Raw genomic sequence first — 25313 nt, forward strand, 5'->3', positions numbered from 1 at the left:
ATATAGGAAATGGGGTAACCAGTTTTACACAGCAAGATCCAGCAAGTAATAACGTGATAATGATCAGATGATCTGTTTTGAATGATGTTGATTTGACGCATAAATATTGCACAGGGCCTGGGAAGTAACTCCCCTACTGTTGGTTGAAATAATGCCATGCAAGCTTTTATCTCTACTTGAATTAGCAGACACAAACTGGATTTACAATCTCATTTGAGAGACAGTGAGTCTGATCACAGTTGTTGGTAAAATTTTAGAGTCCATTGTTAAAAGTGAGATTATGGAATACTTAGAAGTGAAATAGGGCTGAGTCAGCACGGCTTCATCAAGGGGAGATCATGCCTGACAAATCTGTTAAAATTCTTTGAGGAGGTAACAAACAAGTTTGATGCAGAGAGCCAGTGAACAAGTTCTGTTTGGGTTTCCAGAAAGCCTTTGACAAGTCGCCCCACAGGATGCTGGTAAATAAGATACGAGCCCATAGTGTTAGGGGCAAGGGAGAGGCATCGATAGGGGATTGGCAGAAGGCAGAGAACGGGCATAAAGGGGTCTTTGCCAGGATGGCAGCCGGTGACTAGTCGAATTTCACAGGGGTCAGTATTGGGACCACAACTATTCACGTTATACATTAACAATCTGGACGAAGGAACTGAGGCCATTGTTGCCAATTTTGCAGAAGACACAAAGATTGGTGGAGGAATGGATAGTGTTGAGGAAGCAGGGAGATGCAGAAGGATTTTGACAGGCTAGGAGAGTGGGCAAAGAGGTGCCAGATGGAATGCCAAATGGGAAAGTATGAGGTTATGTACTGTGGTAGGAAGGACAGAAGTGTAGACTGTTTTCTAAGTGGAGGCAGGCTTTGGAAATCAGAAGGAACGAGGACTTAGGAGTCCTAATTCAGGTTTCTCTGAAACAAGTTAAGTTTCATTTAGCAGTTAGGAAAGCCAAATCAATATTAACATTAATTAGAATACAACACAGAATGTACTGCTGATGCTGTATAAGGCTGTGGTCAGACCACATTTGCAACATTGTGAGCAGCTTTAGGCCCCATATCTAAGGAAGGATGTGCTGGTTTTGGAAGGGGTCCAGAGGAGGTTTACAAGAATGATCCCAGAGATGAAGGGCTTGTCACATGAGGAGCGGTTGAGGATTCTGGATCCGTACTTGGTGAAGTTTAGAAGGATGAGGGGGGTGTCTGATTGAAACTTACAGAATATGGAAAGGCCTGCATACAGTAGATATGGAGAAAATGTTTCCACTGGCAGGAGAGTCTAGGACCCAAGGAAACAGCCCCAGAGTGAAGGGACAACCCTTTAGAATGGAGATGAAGAGGAATTTCTTCAGCAATTGAAACCTATTGCCACAGAAGGCTGTGGAGGCCAAATCAATGAGTGTTTTTTAAGACAGTGATAAACAGGCTCTTGAATAACTAGAGAGTCAAGGGTTATGAGATGTTGGCAGAGGTATGGGGTTGAGAAACCTTACAGCCATGATCGATGGAGAAGACTTGATGGCCAAATGGCCTAATTCTGCTTCTATATTTTATACATCTGCATAATTATCATACCTACAATAGAACAGTACACCTGAGCGCAAATTGGGAGTATCACTCTATACCATGTGCCCACGTCAGTCTAGTGGGAATTATTTTTATCAGAGCACCAAAGTGGCAGTTGTGCTCAGTTGGTATTCCTGAGTCAGGCTGTAGGTTCAAACCCCATGCTCATCATATGTGATGGCCAATTTGTTGCAAAACTGCCACTCTGCTGAATTGGGGAATTTAATCCAAGTGGACCTAATGAAGAGAATATAGCATTAGCTGGAAGTATTTCAGTTATTTAAAAAAAAACTCAACTGATTTACCTGCTGCTGATGAATTACGTACTTGAAACCTGGAAGTATAAGCCAAGTAGCTCTTCATGTGTCAACGTCTTACTTCCTGGAGAGGAAACCTCAAAACTATTTCATCTCAAGTCACCATCCTTTGCTCAGTCTTTGTAGCTCAGCTCTGTGAAGCATTAGCAATTTCCTTTGGTCCTTCAGCTCAATAAAGTGGACTCGGATTCCCTGACTCATGTCCCTACTTCCAGTTATTTTTATGACATCCCATCCACCTTTTCCATATGGTTCAGGTAAATGCTAAGGGCAAAAATTGAATTGTTTCAAAAGGGCAGTGAGGAGCTTTCCATATCTCTCTCTGAACCATCAAAGTGAAGTCAAATGGTCCTGCTTCTCATTGTTTGGATCTTACTTTGCATAAAGTAACCATTAGGAATGCCTATAAAACGGAATCACTGCAATTCAAGTTATTTGTAATTTGTTATCTGTGAAGCACTTTGAAATTTCTCACCGATATAGTGCAACATTATTTAAATGTAAACCTTTCTTTCTGTCCTGATGGTCAGAGGACAAAGCCTCCAGTTAGACATCACCTAATTGCACAGCTTCTTTGTTGGTTATGTTTCTTATTCTTGTCTTGCAGAATAGAACTACATAATGTTTCTTTTGTTCCTTGTGCTGTTCTTGTTTTAATTCCCATGCCTCGGGCATTGACTTGTTTTATGGACAAGAACAAAATCTGGAGACTGTTGATAATCAGCCAATTCCTGTGATCGACCAGAGAGTACATTATCCTTATTGTGGAGTTTTCACTGCACTTGAGGGAAAATTATACTTATTTAGTGGCCAGCCCTCAGAGACGATGTCCGGCTTCCGGTAAATCATTGTGAATCCATTGGCCATTTTTGTGGTTCAATGTTTTTCTTTCAAATACTTGGCAGAATCTACAGGTTTGCTTTTATTGGAGGAGAGGCTGAGACGGTCATCTTATCAAGATGCACATTCCTCTGATGCTTACAAAGGAGCTTCTGGCAGGACAGAGTGAAATGTTAGTCACCACATGAGGTTTGTATTAAGTGACTCCATTATAACAAGAGTTTTTTTTCCCTTGCCTTTTTATATTTCCAAATTCGCATTTGCCAGAGTATCCTGATACGACTTTTGGCAGATATTGCTAATTTTGTCTGTTTCATGGTGCACTGTAGTAGGTCAGGGCTAGAAAGGCAATGTGACTTTACTTTTAACTGTTTCAACCTGTGAACAGCTTTATAAAATAGAAACAGCAGGAAAAATGCTGATTTCTGTTGCAGATGCCTTATCTGTTTGTGTAATCAATTGAGAAATTCACCAGAACAGTACTTCGCCGCTTTCTTGACCACTCTTTGGTGAGCACCACCATTTGGAAACATAGATGTTAAAAAGGAACTGGCTCCTTTCCAAGATCCACAAGTTCAGTAACTGTTACTGTGTACTTCTTAAGACAAGACTTTTTAAAGTCAGCATTCTCAAGTCAAAGACTCCGTTCTCGTGATTGTCTGCCATGATAGATTGCACCATATAAGGGTCAGGGTCTTCACTCGTATCATTGAAAAGATGTTGCTTGAGTACTGTTGGATGAGGACAATATTAGATCTAAACTAATAATCAGGGATGTCAATCTCTGAAGATGAACCCACCTCCTTACCACCCTACACCCATTCTTCCATAGCAATTACATGTAGCCCAAATTCATCTAAGACCTGAATAATGCTCCCATTCTATCATACGACCACCAGCATGACAAATGGCAGACTACATTGTCTTTTGATCATTTTTCCTTTACTCATCTCTGTATGTCAGGGTACTTACTGACAATTCCCACATATTCCTGGAATGGAGACAAGGACAGATTGTTCTCTGAAAGATGATCGAACCTGACCTCAGATCTGTCTTAATATTGGAGACATTCTTAATTTCTCATGGTTTTGTTGATGTTCAGCTCCAGTCTGTGCTCCACTGAACTCACCCAATTTGTTTTTCTTGAGTTCTCAAAACATATTCTGTTGAAATTGGCATATCATCTTTCTCATAACCTTATGGAATTCTTGCTCCTGTCAATCTATCCTTCTCCCTGTTGTCTTCCGTCACTTAATATCTGATTAGGCTTCTCTTTGTTTGTTTATAGCTTTGTTTTGTTGATATGTTTCACTATGGTCCTGCACTTTGTTCCTCAATTGGCTGGGTTAAGCGTGGTGGTGACAAGAAAGTATGTGTCCATCAAAGACATGTACAAACAAATATTTGGATGGATCTTCAGCAGTGACGTTCACCCCTATGTAGTCATCCAGGATCACACCAATGTAGTTATCCAGGGTCACACCAATGTAGTCATATTATCTTCTCTGTAAAACCTATCTCAGCTGGATGGCAGCAATGGTTATGATTTCTGAATCTTGACAAGGCAGAAAGAAACCATTCACACATGGCCAAGTGTCTCAGCCACCTTCTGTGTGTGTGTCTGTGTGTGCACACATGCGTGTGTGTATATATCCAGTATATCCAACAAAACCAATTTATATTGTCACAACAGCTCGGCTGATCAAGTACATGACTAAGTGGAGAACCTGTATATTCACCACTATTGCAATTCAATCTACCTTACTGGAAATTGTGCTTTCTATATTTATTATTTCTCTCAAAGTTAACTAAAAGCTAAGGGTTGCATTAGCAAATACAAAGGAGATATAATTTGAAGACAAAATAATTTTTTAAAATACAATGGGTCATAATGTCCTCTTGATGTCGACCCTCCTCATTGTCCACAATACTTCAATGCTCTGTGCAATCTGCATGGTTTGAAATTGTGCTCTCCATACCTGAATCTTGGCCAACAATATCTGTTGAAAAAAAGGAGCGGTGCTCATTCTGACATCTGGGAACCCCAGTTTATTCCTTCCTCCAGACCAAAGGAAAACTGTTCTTCACTGCTCTCTACTCCTGTCACTCCGCCAACGATATATCTGTGCTCCATGAGATTCAGCTTTATTGGCAAGCCTGCTCTGGGCCACATCATGAGATGCCTTTTTGGAAATCCATGATTGGAAGATCAATAGCTTTTATCCTTGTTGACCCTCTCAGCTACTTCCAAATTGGGCCTGTTTTCAAAATTGCCCTGCACTTGTCCAAGGAGGAGCTCATTTGGCCCAACATACTTGTGTGAAACATCTTGAAGAACTTCCTCTTCATAAATCAATTGTGAGTTTCTGCAAACACACTGAGCGGTATGGCGCTTTCTTGAGTTCCAAGAATTAGGTTCTAATAATCTAAGCATTTCCCAATAAAAAGTGCATTTCAAACACATATTTGTCACTGTGCAGCAGGACAAATCAAAGCAAGCACATGAAAACACCACTACCTCCTAATTCTCCTCCAAGTCACACACCATTCTGTACATATCATTGCTGGGTAAAAATCTCGGAACTCCCTCCTGAACAGGGATGGACAATAAATGTTGGGCATGCGACAACACCCATAACGTAAGGAAGAATTTTTAGAAAATTCAGCAGGTAACGATTTCATCCACATAGTATGTTGTGTAAGAGCATTATTAAATTTATGCGTTGGGACCAGTGATCCATGGTGTTCTACACAGAGCAGGCAGACATGTGACTGTTTTGTTTTCCGAACAGGAGCTTGCATGCCTGATTTAGTAATACTGGCAGCACAGTGTAGACATTAACCTTGTAGTCAGCGTTCCTGACTCTATTCTCCTTGACATCTTCTGTCAGCTCAGGAACAGGCTTTCTCAGATCAGGAAAATCCAGGAATGTTTTATTTCTTACGCTCTCTCGCTTTTTATTTTTCGGCCACTTTCTCTGTTTTACTTTTGCAGTCCTGAAGAGCTGCATGGTTGTTGGGGTGGTGTTCCAGAAGGACCAATGTGTCCCGAAACACTGGCTTCTGAGTGCCTGACCAAGTCTGTCCTGAAGCAGTAGCCACTGACTTTCCTGTAGGTAATGATGGTTGGCCACCAGGGGCAGAAAACTAGTTATTGATCAGTCCACTTAATTAAGGAGCCAAGAGATCAAGTGGAATCATCCAGCTTATTCCCTGATTTAAATCAGAAGCAGTTGACAATAAATGATAAGAGGCTATACTCAAAGCCAGTAAATCTATTGTTTCATTCGCTTCACATTAAAAGGAGAATGAAGTTTGTTTATGGAATACACAGATAGCACATGGATCTTCAACTCATTTTTGGGGCATCATATTGCATATATTCTTTTCTACTGTGAACCGGGTTTTCCCTCTGATGGCAGAGAAAGAGTCTTTCGCAGCTGAATGGATATACAAAAGGCAACATTGATGGCATTACTGAGCCAGTGTACTGTACACTGCATTTCACACTGCTGGTGCATTAGGCCATTTGGTAATGCCCTTCTCAACAAACTGAGCACTTCAATTTTTCTGGATGCAGAAGTGCTTCAGGGGAATGTGTCTCAGCTATCTGCTGTGTTTCATTGCTTGAACTCAGTTGGTTCCAGTTCCAATCAAGAGAATTAGCAAAAGAAAAGGTTGAGAAGGACATTTAAGGTGGAGAGAACTGAAGGAATCTGCAGTGTCAGCGTGTTGTCTTCACTCTAAAATGAATGCTCATACACATCAAAGCAAAACAAGTGATTGGCCTAGTGTCCTGACCAATACTTATCCTTCAAATATCACAAAAACAAACTTATCCGCTCATTTTGGAGGGATATAGGCCAAGAGCAGGCAGGTGAGTTTGGGATTATGTTTGGCATGGATTGGTTGAATCTGCTTCCGTGCTTTATGAACCTGTGACTCTGTGACTATTAACTGTTTGCAGAAAGCTAAGATTGCATTTATGAGCAAAACCACCACTAGGTGGAGCAACAAATGCACATGCGCAGAAACGCATGGTCTAAATGTTGGTAAATGGGCAGAAAAAAAACGCTGGATCCTCAACTTCCTTTCCAACAAATCCTCCAATGTTGGACTTAACGCCTAAGAAGGAATGAGCAGTTTATTTTTAGCAGCAGCAGAGCTCGCTCTGACAGCAGAAGATTTGTCAGATTAATGTTTCCAGAAGTTATGCAGGAAAGATTGGGAAAGGAAAAGATGAGGTTTTTATATGAACACTTCAGACCGACAAGAATGATGTGTATCCCTGTACTTAAGATGAAAATTTCACATCTTTTCAGGCAAGTGCAGATACATGCATAGCAACATTGTGTTCCAAGTGAATCTGCACATATGCAGTTGGATCTCGATGATCATTTTTATTGGTGGCACTCTATCACCTGTAATGGGAACACCCTCTCCATAAAACCAGAGCAAAAATTGGTTGACTATGCTACTTCATGAAATCCCAGCTGGCAGTTTACTATAATACTTGACTGGAATAAAACTGGGTTATTTGCTGCTCACTCAGATGACTTGCCCTGTAAATATTTTACACGTGAAGTCAGCTGGTAATCTCTTTGCAGTGAGTGCAACCTTTGGAGGGGACTGTTGAAATGGTGGCTGCTCAGAGCCATGAGAAAATAGCTGTCCACTGCTGCAGGAGTAAGACTGATTGTTGGGGGTGTCAAGAGAGAGCAGCAGTCACATCTTATGCAAGACTGCCCTGGCTATACAGGCAGCTCGGGATGTCAGGCTGGATGATCAGCAAACAAGCATAGCAGGCAGACTTTTAACATAACAGGCTCGCTGGCAATCAAGGGAAGGGTGGACTGTATGCTGAAGGTTTGATAGCAAAAAAGAGTATTCACCTCGCACCTCAGTTTTGTCCTTTTCACGCTGTAAGTTTGCTCGCTGAGCTGGTGGGTTTTTTTCTCAGAAGTTTTGTCACCATGCTTGGTAACATCATCAGTGAGTGTCCGGTGAAGTGCTGGTGTTCTGTCCCACTTTCTGTTGATGTGTCTTGGTCTGTGAGGTGGGTGATATTATTCCCAGTTCTTTTCTCAGAGGTTGGTAAATGGGGTCCAAATCAACGTGCTTATTGATGGAGTTCTGGTCTGAATGCCAGGCCTCTAGGAATTCCCGTGTATGTCTCTGTTTAACCTGTCCTAGGATGGACGTGTTGTCCCAGTCAAAGTGATGTCCTTCTTCGTCTGTGTGTAAGGATACTCGTGATAGTGGGTCATGTGTTTTGGTGGCTACTTGGTGCACGTGTATCCTGTTGGCTATTTTTCTGCCTGTCTGTCCGATGTAGTGTTTGTTGCTGTCCTTGCAGGGTATTTTGTAAATGACATTTGTTTTGCTGGTTGTTGGTACAGGGTCCGTTAGGTTCATCAGTAGCTGTTTCGTAACTTGTAATGTATTCTGTGATGTTGATTTTGGGATAAATGTTAGCTAGGACAGCCAGTAGAACATTCCCACCCTTCTTTGAAATATTATCGTGAAATGTTTTGGTTTTGGTTTTGCATCTCATCTGCAAGATAGAACTTCCAAAGCAGCAGCCCCAAATCATTACGGCACTGGAGTGTTGGCGTTGAGTTTTGTCCTTTAGTGCAGTGGAACCTTTTCTTTATTCACTCATGGGATGAAGGCGTCACTGGCCAGGCCGGGGTTTACTGCCCATTCCTAATTGCCCAGAAGGCAGTCAGGAGTTAACCACATTGCTGTGGGTCTGGAGTCACGTGTAGACCAGACCAGATGAGGATAGCAGTTTCCTTCCCAAAAGGACATCAGTAAACCAGGTGGGTTTTTCCTATCAATCAACAAAAAGCTTCATGATTATCAGGTCCTTCATCAAATTCAAATTCCACCATCTGCAATGGCAGGATTCAAACCCGGGTTCCAGGACATTACCTGTGTCTCTGGATTAACAGCGATAATACCACAAGGCCCAAAGACTCTACTGAGGGGGTGGACTTGAAATCAGAACCCCCTCTGATTTCCGGTCATCGTTTTCGGATAAAGGGTAGCAGATTTAAAACAGAGATGAGAAGAAATTACTTCTATCCAAAGGGTGGTGGAATTCACTACGCCAGAGTGTGGTGGATGCTGGGACGTTGAGTAAGTTTAAGGAGGAGAGTGAAAGACTTTGAATTAGTAACGAGTTGAAGTGTAATGGAGTGAGAGTGGAGTCGAGGTGGCAATATGGTCAGCCATGATCGTACTGAATGGTGGAGTACACTCGAGGGACCTGCTCCTAGCCTTTATCATCTTACCTTTACGTTCTTAAATAAGAATGTGACAGACCACTTACCTCAAGCACAAACTACAAGCTCATGTAGTCTATGATGAGGTGGAGTTACATGGAATCGAGGGTGTGATTTCTCCGAGTACCAGAACATCACAGAATGAATACTTGCTGCCTGGCCCAACTCCCCTCTACTGGCAATCTACTCTCAGGTTGCTGCCTGCTGGTCTGATCTACTGGAAGCCCGATTCTGCACTGATCCAGGCGTCAGAGTTGTGTTAGATGAATTCAGTCGCATTTTAAAAATGGGAGGGAGAGAAAGAGAAGAGTAGAGGCACGGGGTGTGAGAGAAATCTGATTACTTTCCTTGTCCCTCTTGGGAGCCGCTTCACTTTAGCATCACTGAGAATCTGAGTGCAGGTTCCTGGCATCTTGCTCAGTTTCCTGTGTTTGTACAACAATAATGGCAAGATGAGTATTAATTGTGCGTTGATAAAATAATAGCGATAACAGGTATCATAGAAAGAGGATTGTGTTGAATAAAAAGAATTGTTGTATTATTTTCCTGTATCGATAATATCAAAGGAGGCTTGCATCGGATCTGACTGGAGTTGACTTGAATATCTTCCTTGTGCCAGCATTATAAATGACAGCACCCAAATGAGGCAGACCTGATTCCAGGAGACTTTATGAGAACATTCCCATGCCTAGGAACAAACCAATGGTGCTATTTAACCTTTAAAGTGTGATTAAGAGTTGAAATGGCACAACCTTTCCAAATAAGTTGAAAAGTACACTTAGTGTAAATGAAGCTTGCTAGCAAAGAACATAACTGCAGAGAGGGGCTGAGGAAATGACCTTGTCCTCATCAGTCACAAGCCAGTTGCCAGTTAATTATGTAGCTGCATTAACTGTAGAATTTCCATTTTATTGCAATTCTGTTCTGTCTGGTATAAAAGTATCCAGGAAACTGGATGGCAGTTTTGAAGCATTTCTACCTCATGCTGACTTGAAACTATTCTGTGGGAGAAGTAATCAGTCCGCTAAGAACTCTTGTGAAATAACCATGGAAAGGAAATGGAGAAAATGTAATTCAGTGATGTTGATGGCAGTCTGGTTGGAGGCCTGGTCGGTTTAATGCTTTGTGACATTGTCGTTGTTTCACATTTGACTGGATCATCTAGTCCTTTCTTAGCTGTCATTGATTTTAAGTCATAAGCTTGTGGATGTAGCTTGAGTGTATGTACGAGAAGAGGGAGCTGAGTTCTCAGTCTTGTCTCTTGATGATAAGTACTGGAGCTAACATAATTTGATATTATATTGAGCTGTACAGTGGCTCAGTGGTTAGCACTGCTACCTCAGCAACTGACTTTGATTCCTTGCTCGGCTGACTCTCTGTGTGGAGTCTGCACATTCTCCCCATGTCTGCGTGGATTTTCTCCGGGTGCTCCGGTTTCCTCCCACAGTCCAAATATGTGCGGGTGAGGTGGATTGGCCATGCTAAATTACCCATAATCTTCATAAATGTATAGATTAGGTGGCTTAGCCATGGAAATGCAGGGTTGCAGGGATAGGGTAGAGGGGTGGGTCTGGGTGGGATGTCCTTCAGAGGGTCAGTGTAGACACAATGGGCCAAATGGCCTGCTTCCACACTGTAGGGATTCTCTGAATCTACATCTTCCAATGACTTTGAAAGACCTGGGCACCAAGCAGAATATTTTGCTTTATTTTTATTCACCCACTAAGTTGTTGCTGATGGTGTTGTGGCTGAAACTGATGTAAAGGTTTCCACCTCTTCAGCGAATAATAATATGGGACAAAGCATCTGATTACCCTGCTGATTTCCTGGAACACATTCTGTTTTTGTATAAATCCTTATCGTTCTCCATCTGAATCATTGTTCTTGTTTCTGTTAACTCCTTCGAATCTAAGAGTGTCAGTAAGAATGGGTTGCCGCTATCTTGAATTGGAGACCAATCCTTTACAATCCACGTAGCAACTAATGTTTCTTTCTGTATCACTCCATATCCTGCGATAGGATTGGCATTATTCTGTCTTTGTCACTGCACAGAATGCATGGTAAAATGGTCTGCACTTTCTATTTGTCTGTATCTGAAACGTTCCTCCCTGTGAAAGATGCCTCTGCAGCAATGATGGTAGGTAATTCTGGGTTAGAGTGAATTAAAATATAGCAGGCAATGAATATCCATGAACAGTCCAGCCTGCTGGAACTCTGTTCATGGGTATCGTTGTGATAGCCAAAAATGGGATGCACATTTTTTTTCACTAACCCTGTGAAGAGGTGTATACCTTGAGGGGTAGCCATTTTCTCCAAGTTCTGGGAAGTACAGTCATATAAAGCAACTTGGTTCCTTCATAACCAAAGTGGTTCTTTGTGCAAAAGCTGACAGCATTAAAGATGAAACCTTTCCATGTCGATCAGCTCAGGAGACATCTTAGTCATATGCAGTCTGGCTTGTTGTCGTTAAATGCTAACCATGTAAGTTGTGAAGATGGGCCAGCAAACCTCACCAAGTGAGATAGCTGCACTGACTAGCACCAGCAAACCTGACCAAGGCATGCAAGTGGCACTGAAGTAGGTGCATGTGGGGAGGGTTGGTGAGGCGGTGGTGTAGTGGTGTCACTGTAATCTAGCTAATGATCTCGAGCACGGGTTTGAATTAAATAGCTGTTGGTCTTTAAAGTCTAATGATGACCATGAAAATATTGACGATTGTTATAAAAACCTCTCGTTCACTAATCTCCTTTAATGAAGAAAACTGTCATGGCTTGCCTCATGTGTGACTCCAGACCCACAGCAATACATTTGACTCTTAGCAGCCTTCCGAAATGGCCGAGCAAACCATTCAATTATCAAAAGTATCCCCAAGTCTCAAAGAAGGAATGAAGCCAAATAAACAATCTGGCATTGACTAAGGCACCGGAAATGACAATAGCAAAGACAACCCTGTCAACCTTGCCAAGTCCTCCTGATGAATATCTGCCAAAATTGTGAGTGCCCTCTCACAGACTAGTCCAACAATAACTTTACTCATGGAATTTGTCCTAAAACACAATGCCTCAGACACACTATTGCTATCCGTGGGTATGTCCTGTCCCAGCAGAGATGGCAGGGTCACAGGGATATACAGTTAGGAGCATGCTGACATGGAAGTCCTCAACATTGGTCTGGACCTCATGAAGTCTCATGGCATCAGGTCAAACAAGAGCAAGGAAATCTTCCTGCCAACAAACACCCTACTGCATTTCCCTCAGTTGATGAGTCACTCTTTTTCCCCATGTTGAATATCACTTTGAGGAATCACTGAGGGTGGCAAGCTGGCGATATGTATTCTGGATGGGGTACCTCAATATTCATCACCAACAGTGATTTGGCAGCAGCACCACTGATTGAGCTGGTCAGGTCCTAAAGAGCAAAGCTCCTCAACTGGATGGGAGCAAAGCTACAACCAGAAACAAACATTCTCACTCATCTGCCAGTTGCAGACACATCTGTCCATGACAGTGTCAGTAAAAGCGACCACTGCACAGTCCTTGTAGAGAGGCAATCCTGCCTTCACATTGAGAATAACCTCCATCGTATTGTGTGGCACTATCACTGTGCCAAATGGGATAGACTTCAAAAAGATCTCGTTACTCAAGACTGAGCATCCCTGAAACACTGTGGACCATCAGCAGCAACAGAATTGTACTCCAGCACAATCTGTAACCTCGTGGCTTAGCATATCTCCCACTTAACCAATACTGACAAGGCAGGGGATTAACCCTGGTTCAATGGAGAGTGCAGGAGGGCATACCTGGACCATACATAAAAATGAGGTGTCAACTTACTTAAGCTTCCAAACAAGTGAATTTGTGTTCCAAACAGCATAAGCAGCAAGCGATTGACAGAGCTAACCAATCCTTTGCTATATTTAACATCTCTTGTTAGGTACAATTGGACCATCTTCCCAGGGACAAAGATTTTCAGAAACACGTCTTGCTGCTGGGAGTAATGAAGAAGGAATCAGGATCAATTATTCTTCTGTTTCTCCCTTTAAATGAATTATTATTGCCACTTTCCTCGTGGCATTTAACTGCTGTGTTGTCGATGACCATTCGGAAACTGATACTGCATGCCTTGTGTTGGCCGTGGTGCGTTAGGCAAGTGATCTTCCTGTGAGGATGCACATAATCCACAACTGGCAAGACGTTTGAGTGGGTGTTGGCATCCACCAGCTCCACCTCCTGGTAAAGCAGTACACAAAGCATTAGACAGTAAGACCACCCATGGTGCATTTTCCCCATCAACATTGAATTTCTGATCTGGACGGCAAAGGAGCCTGAGATCTGGTACGACTGAAGTCCACCTGAAACCCCACCTTGTCAGAGGATTCTGCGACCTTCATCTTAGTCTTAAATCTAGTCTTTCTGCTGTACTTCTGAATTCTACTAAATGCTACCAATTCATGGTACCTCACATGATCTGCTCATGTTATGTCATTTGAGACAGAACAATGTCTGGTTTGTTGATCTATCAAGGCGGCATAAGTTAATGATGCATGCATGATATTCTGGGATTTTTTAGCAGGGTTTCAAGTATCAATTCCAATGAACTGTCCTTTTTTTTCTGATTGTGATTCGGTGAATTTATTTATTCAGCCATGAATTGGTTTTCTATATCACTTTAAAAAGCTCAGCAAGATGTACATCAGACTGACCAGGTTGTTTTTAAATTAGATTCCCTACAGTGTGGAAACAGGCCCTTCAGCCCAACAAGCGCACACTGACCCTCCGAAGAGTAACCCACCCACACCCATTTCCCTCTGACTAATGCACCTCACACTATGGGCAATTTAGCATGGCCAATTCACCCTAACCTGCACATCTTTGGGCTGTGGGAGGAAAGGAGCATCTGGAGGAACCCACGCAGACACGGGGAGAATGCGCAAACTCCACACAGACAGTCACCTGAGACTGGAATCAAACCCAGGTCCCTGGTACTGTGAGCCACTGTGCCGCCACAAGTAACTGATGGTGAACAATACTTACGTGGCTTTACCTGAACAGGGAGTGGCTTTTGGTTCGAACGAGCTCTGAGAGTGGTCCAGGGCTGCCTCGCAGCAGTGGGGTGTCTGCTCAATACTGACAGAGGGAGAAGGATTATGCAGCATTGAAGGAGAGGTCTAATGGCCTGCTAGCATTGTGGAGGAGGATGCTGAGATTTGGCAGAAGCTGGGTGTGGAATGCAAGTTTGGCATGAAGGTGAATACCTGAAGTAAGTTTGCGGTGATGAGAGGGCATGGTCTGCCTCACAATGTGTGGAGGAGGCATCCTGCATCTGACAGCAAATATGACTTTCAAAACTATCCTCGCAAATATCAAACTCTATTTGTTTATTTCTTGGTTACATATTCCTTTGTGTTTGCCTCTCTCTCTCTCTCTCTATCTAGCTCTCTCAAGCCCACCTTTTTGATCTCCATGCCTTTTAGCTCACCCTGATTTAAATGATATTCAGGATATTTCCGAATCAGCCTGTTCAGAGATGTCATTAGACATCTGTGGAGCAGGTAGGCTTTGAACCTGGGCCTCCTGACTCAGATTGAGGAGCATTACCACTGCACTGCATCACAAGAGACTGTCAATTAAAATACATCCATTTTCATTTTTATATCCAGCAGTATTCTTTTACACAACTGAACATTTTTTCCCATTACCAAATCATCTGTATTTTATTTTATCTATTTACCACCAGTGGGAAATCATCTAAATTTCCAGTTGAATAATTTACAGGCAGAGCCTGTGAAGCTCAGTGTAAACTGTCAAAGGTGAGGAGAGGGGAAGGTGATTAAATCAAAATGGAGTTGGAGAGGGGAAATAAAACATTGTATTTCCAATGGTGCCCATGTCTCCCCAAATGCATTGAGTGTATTTGTGGACACCGCGTGCTCCCTATCCAAGGACACCCATAGTCGAACATAATCACGGAAGAGGACAGCAGTCGATAGAGACTACCCCCTCCATGGCCTCCCGCCTAGACCTGTTTATAGCCAGCCAGACCCAGCCAAGGAGCAGACCCATGAGGAGATCATTCCGATGTGCCCGCACCCCTCCGCACCAGGTGTCCAAAGGTCAGGAGCGTGGCACTAAAGTGCAACCAAAAGCACCTCCTAAGCCTTTCACCCAGTGACTACCCCAGTTAATGTTGCGGATGTTGAAATCCCTCCACCAGCACTCCCCTATTAATTTTCTGCTTTTCTGAAATTTGCTGGCATATCTACTCCTTTATTTCTTTCTGGCTGTGTCTAGGGGCATCTAGCAAGACCATAAGAAATAGGAGTGGAAGTAAGGTCATTCGGCCCATCGAGTCCACCCCACCATTCAATCATGGCTGATGGGTATTTCAACTCCACTTAACAGAACTCTCCCCGTATCCCTTAATTCCTTGCAAGATTAAGAATTTATCCATCTCTGCCTTGAAGACATTTAACGTCCCGATCTCCACTGCACTCCTAGCAATGAATTCCACAGGCCCACCATGCTCTGGCTGAAGAAATGTCTCCTAATTTCCATTCTAAATTGACCCCTCTAATTCTAAGGCTGTGCCCACACGTCCTAGTATCCCCACCTGACAGAAACAATTTCCCAGCGTGCACCCTTTCTAAGCCATAGTAGACTTCCAGCAATGTGATAGCTCCTTTTTTCATTTGTAAATTCAATCCATATAGCTTTATTTGAGGAGCCTTCGAAGCTGTCATCCCTCCTTACTGCTCTAATTGGCTCCCTAATCAAAATATTAACACCCCTTCCTTCTTCCCCTCGTTCTCTGCCTCACCTGAAGCCTGAACAAAATATTTTTCAAATAACTACAAAGTGGGGTGCATTCGCCCATAAACGATATATGCATGGTCCACACACGCCACAGCAACACAAAATGAACAGTTGGGCTGGGAGGTCGTGAATCACTTCAGTCTGCAGAAAAATGCTTCCATTTTGTCCTCAGCAACTTAACAGCTGAGGCTAATGGAGCCATTCGACAGAGGTTTGCTGGACTGCTTCAGGAGGGATCATGGCCAATGAGGATGAGCTCCCCAACCATGCTCCCTTGCCAGGTAATGTCACTAATGGTGACAAGATTTTCGACAGGCTTCCTGCCACACACAGGCAGGGAACTAATCTGAATATTCAAAAGTACCATTTGCCCAACCATCTGCATTTTTCTGACAGTGGATTGACTCCACCCAACTTTGTAGGAAAGGTGCCAGATGAATGCAGAGGTAAAAGTATCTGCTCCCTGTCAAGTCTGGCCAATTCTTATCTGATCTTAATCATATTGGCTTCCCCCCCCAGTTTAGAACTTGGATTTCTCAGGCCCATTCTTGTTCCATTTGTCTTGAATCTAACAGAGCTATGATCATTGTCTGCTCAATGCTCCGCCATTGATAATATAATTGCTTGCCCGTTTCATGACCTGAAATTAACTCCAGGACCATCACCTCTCTCTCTCTCTCATTGAGCATTCTATGCACTGACTCAATCAGCTCTCCTGGATGCATTTTAAGAATTCTGCACCTCCTAAACCTTTCACCCAGTGACTACCCCAGTTAATGTGCAGATGTTAAAATCCTTCCACCAGCACTCCTGTGTTAATTTTCCATTTTTCTGAAATTTGCTGACATATCTACTCCTTTATTTCTTTCTGGCTGTGTCTGGGGGCCTGTAGTAGACCCCCAGTAATGTGATGGCTCCTTTTTGCATTTGTAAGTTCAACCCGTATAGCTTTATTTGAGGAGCCTTCGAAGCTGTCATCCTTCCTTACTGCTCTACTTGGTTCCCCGATCAAAATATTGACACCCCTTCCTTTTTCCCCCTCGTTCTCTGCCTCACCTGAAGCCCCTGAGTTCTGCAGTGTTGAGCAGCCCCCCCTCACCCATGCCTCACTGACAGCAATGCTGATATACTGCCATGTGTTAATGTGTATGCTCACCTCACCTGCCTTGTTCACCAGGCTACTTGCATTGAAAATAAACCCTGTCTAACCTTGCGGAGGGTGGGTCTTATTCATGGGGAGTGGAAAGAGTGAGCTTTTTTGGGCTGTTGCTGGTGGGATGGCGGATAATGAGAGGCAGTCAATTGGACAAGTTTGAATCCTGTTAAGGTTTCCTGGCCAATCTTTATCCAAGTGAGTTGTAGGTAACTCTTCAATTCTAATTTAGGGATGGGGAGTTTTTCGGTAAGTTCCAGGTAATTGTTCACTGGAAGCCTCAGTGTCCTTGAGAATTCCTTGGGACTGAGCTGTGTCTGGAGCTCTGCATGGTCCCAGAACACAAATCCCAGCACACACTCCCGAGGTCATGGCCAGTTTTCTCCCCTCAGCACATCTTCAAGATGGTAGAGGTCGGAATCATCATCCAGGCAGCGACTCCTAAAGTGGATACACATCTGCTTACTTAGTCTGCGTTTGCAAAGAGCAGAGAAAGTAAATCAGCCAGGAGTAATGAAAGGAGTATGTTGAAGTCTGAAGACCGTCTGGCTGTGTAAGGGAAGCCTGGGGGAATTCAGGAGATCACAGTTTTGAAGACTTTACTATGCAGCATGATTCTCAATTTCCACCGCTTCAAAGATACAAAGAGCAGATGAAACATGTTCCAGAGAGCAACTCAAATGTGAACCATCATTTTGTTATAATCCACAGTTCACAGCAGCTCAGATGTTTTGTTACACTTCAGCAAGTAGCATTTGTTCCATTATCACACACTATATTAAAACCCAACCAAGCAAATGACTTTAATCTATAAAGCGAACCTTTCAATGTATAATGCAACATATTTTCGATGTGAGTATTATTTTGTTGTAGTTTATCTTTAAAATGTGTGAAAGGTATACCATTTGTATTCCAATGTGATGTTGGCAAGAAATTATATAGTTGTACAGTTTAGTTCAAACTTAGAGTGTTTCATTTGGAACAGTAGGTGAACTTACTAATCTCCCTACTACACATGCTGTTGAAGCCTTTTGTACTGCACTGATCAGTGCAGAATCACAAGAAAGTCAAATCTTAAAAGGAACAACAATTTACTGCATGAGAAGAGGCAACAAATTGGTTGGCAAGTAGACTCTGATTGAGACTTGAGAGATTACCATCAAGAATTCACAAAAGGACAGTAAACTGCCAAGCTTTTGAATAAATCTTTTTATGAACCAGATAAGTTGACTAAATTGCAGATTTGGCATTCTTGCAATTCTGTCCTGAAGCATGCAAGATGAAAGACTTTGACAGCATATCTCATTTGTCAGTGATACTTGGGTAAACAATGTGGAATCATAGGGGCCAAGCAGTAACCTTCCAGATGATTCTTTGGGGCCACAGACATGACTCCTGTGTCTGTGATTCCCCCCTCTCTTTGGGGCATGGAGCTTATCTCTCTTTCCTCTCCAGCAATGTGTTATTGCCTTCCAAACTTATACCCATTCTTCGCAGAACTCCATGTTGAAATTCCTCCAATCAGGTTACTGTTCTTGCCACAGTACCGGACAGCTCTTATCAAAGTCACAGGTGACAGCTTACCTTTGTCCCAATCACTCATCATCCTTTTCAACCTCCGCACCAATACCTGTCCATTGCTTTACAGTTGGGTGAAACAGCACTGAGCTGGTTCTATTCTCATCTATGTGATAAAAGTCAGAGAACCACTTGCTCCCCAGGGATCTATCCTCTTCTGTCTCATCTCCATCAAACAAAGCCACTGAAAGCCCAGTGTTCGTTTACACTCACCTCTGCCTCACCAGTACCTCGATCAGCTCCTAAACTGTTGCGAAATTATCAGACTGTCTGACACGCAGACCTGGATGAGGAAACATATTCTTCATTTAAATATTAGGAAGTGTGAAGCCACTGTTTTTGACACTAACATTGAACTCTCCCTCCATCAGTCTGAGACCAAACCAGACTGTTTGAGCTCTTGGTATCGATTTGACCCCAACATGAGCTTCCAACCACACGTTCATGCCATTACTCAAAACACCTCCATAACATTGACCCTGTCTCAGCTCATGTGCTGTTGAAACCCTAACCCATGCCTCTATGATTCATCACTTTGACTGCTCCAATGGACTCCCATACCCGATCTTATGTAACAAGAGATCATCCAAATTTCCTTCTCATTTCCTAACTAGCACCAAGACCCAACCCTGCACACATTGATTTAGCCTTTCATGGCCTCACCTCCCTCTCTGTCTGTAATCTCCTCCAGCTCTACACTATTTGAGATACCTAGAGTCCTCCAAAACTCTCCTCTAAGCATTCCTGATTCTAGCAACTCCACCATCGACTGCTCTGCCTTCAACTGCTGAGTTTCAATCCACTTGAATTGCCTCCCTCCAACTCTCTGCCTCTTGAACTCACATTGTTCCCTCACAATGCAGCCTGGTAAGGTGTTTGGTCACTTTTTTAAATGTGTCTGTATGTGACTCAGCATCTAATGTTGGATAACACTCCTGTGCCTTTGATACTTCATTATTTTGAATCTAATCTGTTTCAGTTAACATTGCTAAAACAGATATCTGATAACTACCTTGTTGTTTGTGAAAATTTGCTATGCTCAAATTAACAGCTTCATTTCCTGTGTACTTCACACTTGCAACTTTGTACTGACTTAACTGGTTATAAAGTGAACATCCTGAGATTGTGCAAAGCGCCATAGAACATACATTTTTCAAAAATGATTCATTGGATGAACGAATGATTCATGAATGAATCAATGTCTCAGCCTGGGTCTGAAGGACACCAATGCTGCAAGATATCAGCTTGTGTGTCAATAAAGACGGACAAAGCTCTCTCAGATATGCAGATTGTGACTCAGTTTTACTGTGGTGCTCCCAGCTATGTTTTCTACTCTGGAGCCGCTAGTCAGAGAGTAAGAGAGCATTGTAACTGCAGCTTTAAGTTCTGTCTATGAATTAGCAAGTTGCCTGTGTGGTTTGTGAATTTTGAAAGCGTACTTTAAGTTTCATCTGTCTGTAATTGTCACGCCAAACTGTCCTTTGCAAGAATATAAGCAGTATGTCATTGGAAGGACAAATTTGCAGATGGGAGTTTTGCATGTTTATTTATCTTTCGAAGTAAGCAAAAGTAGTCTTTCATAGACAGTTTGACTGTTCCCCTGCAAAGTCAAGAGGCAACCTTGTTTACAAGATAATGGCGCACTGCCAGCCAGCTTCCCCACAACTGTCTCCTCACACAATAACAGCTCCCTGTGGCCTGACATTGACATGTGCTGCGTCAATTTGTGGTTGTGCTTATTTTGATTGATGGATTACGTAAGTCTGGGTGATGATAAAGAACCCTTCAAATTACCTCAATGTCACCTTCAGATCTATTTCCAGCATGCAATCGGGCACGTTCATTTTGTAAGACCTTGAGGATCAATATTAATTATTGCATGGACTTAATCCTGGTATAAAATCAGAGTGAAAGTCACTTTTTGTGCTAACATACTGTTTCTACGCTAAGCCAGGAGTCTGAGGCAGAACGTAACCAAGACTCAGTATCTTCATAGCCCAGACCCTCACCTAGACTGTAGCCCATAGCACTGGGACAGTCAGTCCTATTGAGCTCCTTGCCATTCACTTGTATAAGAACTGGTCTGTACCTCAGCTTTATTTCCCTGCTTTTCCTTGATACTGTTGGGTGTCCTAAATTAATAAAAATCTGTTGATCTCCATCTTGAACATTTCAACGAATCCAGCATCTACAAACCTTTCGGAAAACTTCAAGATTTCAAACACCTAGTGTGGGGAAAAGTGCTTGCTGATTTCATTTCTAAAAAGCCTTCCTCCAATTTTGGACCAAACTAGAAGAATGCAAGAACTGGAGCAAGATTATGTCACATGACCATTTGAGCCTTATGTCTGATTCTCACTCTTCGTTCCTCTTTCAGTCTGACCTCCATTTCTCCGTACTCCCCTGGAATCTCAGCCTTGAATGCACTCACTGATAGAATTATCCTGTGTTATTGTCTGGTTAATCACAATGTTAGTATTCCTAAGGTTAAGAAGAAGCACGTGATGGCTATCCAGTGTTTGATCACTTATACAGAGAGCACCCAGGTCTCTCTCAGTACAGTAGCATCCCCACCTCCGGGGCAGGAGGCCCAGGTTCACATACCACCTGTTGCTAAGACTGAGGAAGTCTAAATTAAAGCTCTTTCAGCAAACCACAAAATCAAAGGACAGAAAAGGTCAGACAAAGATACATGTGCCTTGATTTCAATTAGTTTGGGCTCTGTTAACAGTGGTTGCAAAGAATGGTCCTGCAGAGCTGACGGTTGGCAACCTTTCAGAGAGAAGATTGCAATTGGTGTTACTTTGGAGAAAGCTGAATAGAGAGTATCAGATCTACCGATGTTTTGTGAAGCTGGACCTTATGGCCAATGGAAAAAATGAAGTGGATGTGTGGGCAGGGATTACATCATGACCAGTTAAAAAAGCATGACAGGCCTTGGGACTGTCATTTTCAACTTAGAAGCACGATCAGGTGTACAGGATTCACAGATCTAGAGGCTCAACAATTGGATACTGAGGAATGTTTGAAAATTTTTATAACAAAAGTGCTGCTGGGTATGGAAGGTTTGAGTTATAAAGAAAGGTGGGACATTTTTCACCGGAGCGTGGGAGATTTGAGAGGCGGCCTCATAGAAGCTTATAAAATAATGAGGGGTACAGATAACGTTAAAGGTAGTTGGGATTTCAAGACTAGGGGCATATTTTTAAGGTGGGAGGAGAGAGATTTTAAAAAAAGACATGAGGGGCATATTTTCTGCACAGAGGGGAGTACGTGTGTGGAATGAACTTCCTGTGGAAGTGGTGAATGTGGGCACAATTACAATGTTTAAAAGAAATTTGAATAAGTACATGAAAAGGAAAGGTTTGAAGGGATATGGACCAGGAGCAGGCAGGTGGGGCTAGTTTAGTTTGGGATTATGTTTGGTGGGGACTGGTTGGACCAAAGGATCTGCTTCCATGCTGTATGACTCTACAGCTCTATCAATGGACAAAATCTATAAGAAAGACAGCCAATTAAGTACAATTCAAGCATGATAAATTGAGAAGTGGAACTGATCATACGACATGCAAGGTTGCAAAAATTCTATTTGAAGTTTCTAATTCATGGCTTGCCTTTAAGTTGGTGGGTTGTGCTACAGTGTCCAAAACAGAAGCTTTGATTCCCAGTGGCCTTTATGGCAAAAATGGGAGAGTGAGTAGTTAACACAAGAAATGGAGGATTCAGTAGCAGCAGGGTTTCCAGCCCAGCCAAATGTGGAAGCAAGCAATATGCAAGTGTCAATATGAAAAAAGAATCTCAATCACAAGAAGTGATGACAGATGCAAATTTGGCAGTTACGGGAGTTGAACTGCAACAGAAGAATGAATCCTACAAATACCCGAGGAATGGTCAACAGGTGTTTTGGATGCAACTGTAAATATTGTTATGCCAGAACAGAATAGCAAGGTTTTTGAAATCATACAGGACACAGATTTATTGGCCCTGATAAACCAGAAAATAAAAGAAGGAATTAAAAACACCTCAGCTGCTGAAACACTGGTGCTATTGGAAGCAGTGGATAAGAGGGTGTGTTGACCATAAGACCTATAATCTGAAGTAGACCTTCCAGGCCTTCAAGGAGGAGGAGAAAGTGAGGTCTGCAATTGCTGGACATCAGAGGCAAGAGTGTGTTGTTGGAAAAGCACAGCAGCTCAAGCAGCCTGATGAAGGGCTCCGGCCTGAAACGTCAATTCTCCTGCTCCTCGGATGCTGCCTGACCTGCTGTGCTTTTCCAGCACCATGCTCTCAACACTTCCAGCCCTTCAAGTCTGCTCCACCATTCACTGAGATCACGGCTGATCTGATAATCCTCAAATCCACAACAGGAAACAAACTTTCTGCCTCTACCCAGTCAAGTCCCCTCAGAAACTTCTTGTTTTTGTACAAGGACTTACAGATCCTTCTTTCTGCAGTCTTTCTCCATTTGAATGTTATGCACCCCCTCTTGCCTTCCTTCCAAATTTGTCTAATATTCTGAAGGAAATCTTACAAATGGGCAGTCTGCGAAAGATAGAATGGAAAGTGGATAATGATTTTCTATAGGACATTGTTCATTTGTCAAAAAGATGTCTGAGGGAAAAGTTGAGAATTGACCTTGCTTGTGCGAAAGAAATGTTGAGACAGACAAAAATAAAGTGGGTTGAGAGGAATCTCAAGTTGTCAGCCTGGAGTGAAATGCTTACCCTAAGAGTACATGAGATGACCTCAAAGAGGGATGGGTTGTGTTATGATGAGAACATTGGCATATTGTGTTTTAAAGATATGCATTACAACATTTTTCTTTGGTTTGCTTTTAATTGTTTCTTCATGTGGAATTTGTTTTAAAAGAATGGAGAAATTAAGAACTATTAATGGTTGGTTTTACTATAATATATAACAGGAGGACTCCTTTATTCCTTTGATCGGTTGACTTTGACTTGACTTGGAAAATTTGAACTTAAAGCAAAGAAGGATATCGATTAATGTCTGGTTAGTCATATGAAGTTTGTTCATGTCTTTATTTAAGTTTGAGAAAAGATAGGTGGTATCTGCCATGCATATTTATGTGTGCAGCCTACAAACTCAAAGCAGTCTACAAATCAGGCAGAATCATAACATTGAGGCAAGGTACACATGTAACAGTGGCAAGAGGGGTAAGACTGAGGATGCCAGCTGCACAAAGCAAAAGTTACATGTCTTGATTTCAATTGCACCAAGTGTCTCAGAATACCCTTATATCTGGATTCGGAAATTCCATGCTTCATATCCTCTGCAGAATTTCAGCTTCATATTGGTCTTAATTGATCAATTGCTGAGTCCAAGCCACCTAATTCTAGATTTTCAGGTAAGGGAAATATCCTTTCAACACCTACCCTATCAATTCCCTTCACAATTTTACGCATTTTTAAGATATCATCACTCTTTTCAATCCTGAAGAGTGCAAGCCCGCGGAATTCACCATTTCATCCCAAGAATCCATCTGTGCACCTTCATTGCATCACCTGCAAGTCTAATATCTCCTTCATCAGAGAGAGTGTAAAACTCCCACAGCATTCCAGACGTGGTCTCACCAAAACCTGTGCAATTGGAGCAAGACTGAAAAAAAAACACAAAGAAAATTACAGCATAGGAACAGACCCTTCAGCTCTCCAAGCCTATGCCAATCCTGATCCTCTATCTAAACCTGCTGTCTATTTTCCAAGGATCTGTATCCCTCTGCTCCCTGCCCATTCATGTATCTGTCTAGATACATCTTAAATGACGCTATTTGCCCGCCTCTACCACCTCCGCTGGCAACACATTCCAGGCACCCACTACCATCTGTGTAAAGAACCTTCCACGCAAATCTCCTTTAAACATTTCCCCTCTCACCTTGAACTTGTGACCCCTAGTAATTGAATCCCCTACTCTGGAAAACGCTTCTTGCTATCCACCCTGCCTATACCACTCATGATTTTGTAGACCTTAATCAGGTCAATGGGAATCAGTAGGAAATCTCTGTTGGTTGGAATCACACCTGGCACGTGGGAAGATGGTTGCGTTTGTTGCAAGTCAATCATCTCAAGTCCCAGACATCTCTGCAGGAATTCCTCAGAGTCGTGCCATAGGCCCAAATATCTTTAGCTGTTTCATCAATGACCTTCTCTCCAGCATAACATCAAAAGTGGGATGTTCATGAATGATTGCACACTGTTCAGCATAATTCACAACACCTCAGACAATGAAGTAGTCCATGTCTAAATTAATGCAGTAAGACTTGGACAATATCCAGACTTGGGCTGAGAAATGACAAGTAACAAGTAACAATAGCACCACACAAATGCCAGGCAGTGACCATCGCCAATAAGAGGCGATCTAACCACTGCCCCTTGACATTTAATGGCATTATCATCACTAAATCCCCCACGATGAGCATCCTGGGGGTTATCATTGACCAGAAACTCAGCTGGACTAGCCACATAAACGACCATCTCCAATAAGAGAAAATTTTAACAGTTACCCTTTGACATTCAGTGTCTTCACCATGATTGAATCTCCCAGCATCAACATCCTAAGGGTGACCATTGACCAGAAACCAAATTGGACTAGCCATATTAACACAGTGGCTACAAGAGCAGGTCAAAGGCAAGGAGTTCTGCAACAAGTAATTCACCTCCTGACTCCCGAAACCCTGTCCACCACCTACAAGGCACAATCACACAGCATGGAAACAGACCCTTTGATCCAGCTAGTCAATGATGGCCA

General features: G+C 42.6%; 1 protein-coding gene across 9 annotated transcripts in view; it reads left to right on the top strand.

Annotated features, from left to right (window-relative positions):
* Positions 1–25313, top strand: part of cntn1b (contactin 1b) — a 750295-nt gene that overhangs the window by 609303 nt on the left and 115679 nt on the right. The gene's annotated exons all lie outside the window — the stretch shown is intronic.

The sequence above is a fragment of the Chiloscyllium punctatum genome, chromosome 32 (assembly GCF_047496795.1).
Source record: "Chiloscyllium punctatum isolate Juve2018m chromosome 32, sChiPun1.3, whole genome shotgun sequence".
Classification (NCBI taxonomy): domain Eukaryota; kingdom Metazoa; phylum Chordata; class Chondrichthyes; order Orectolobiformes; family Hemiscylliidae; genus Chiloscyllium; species Chiloscyllium punctatum.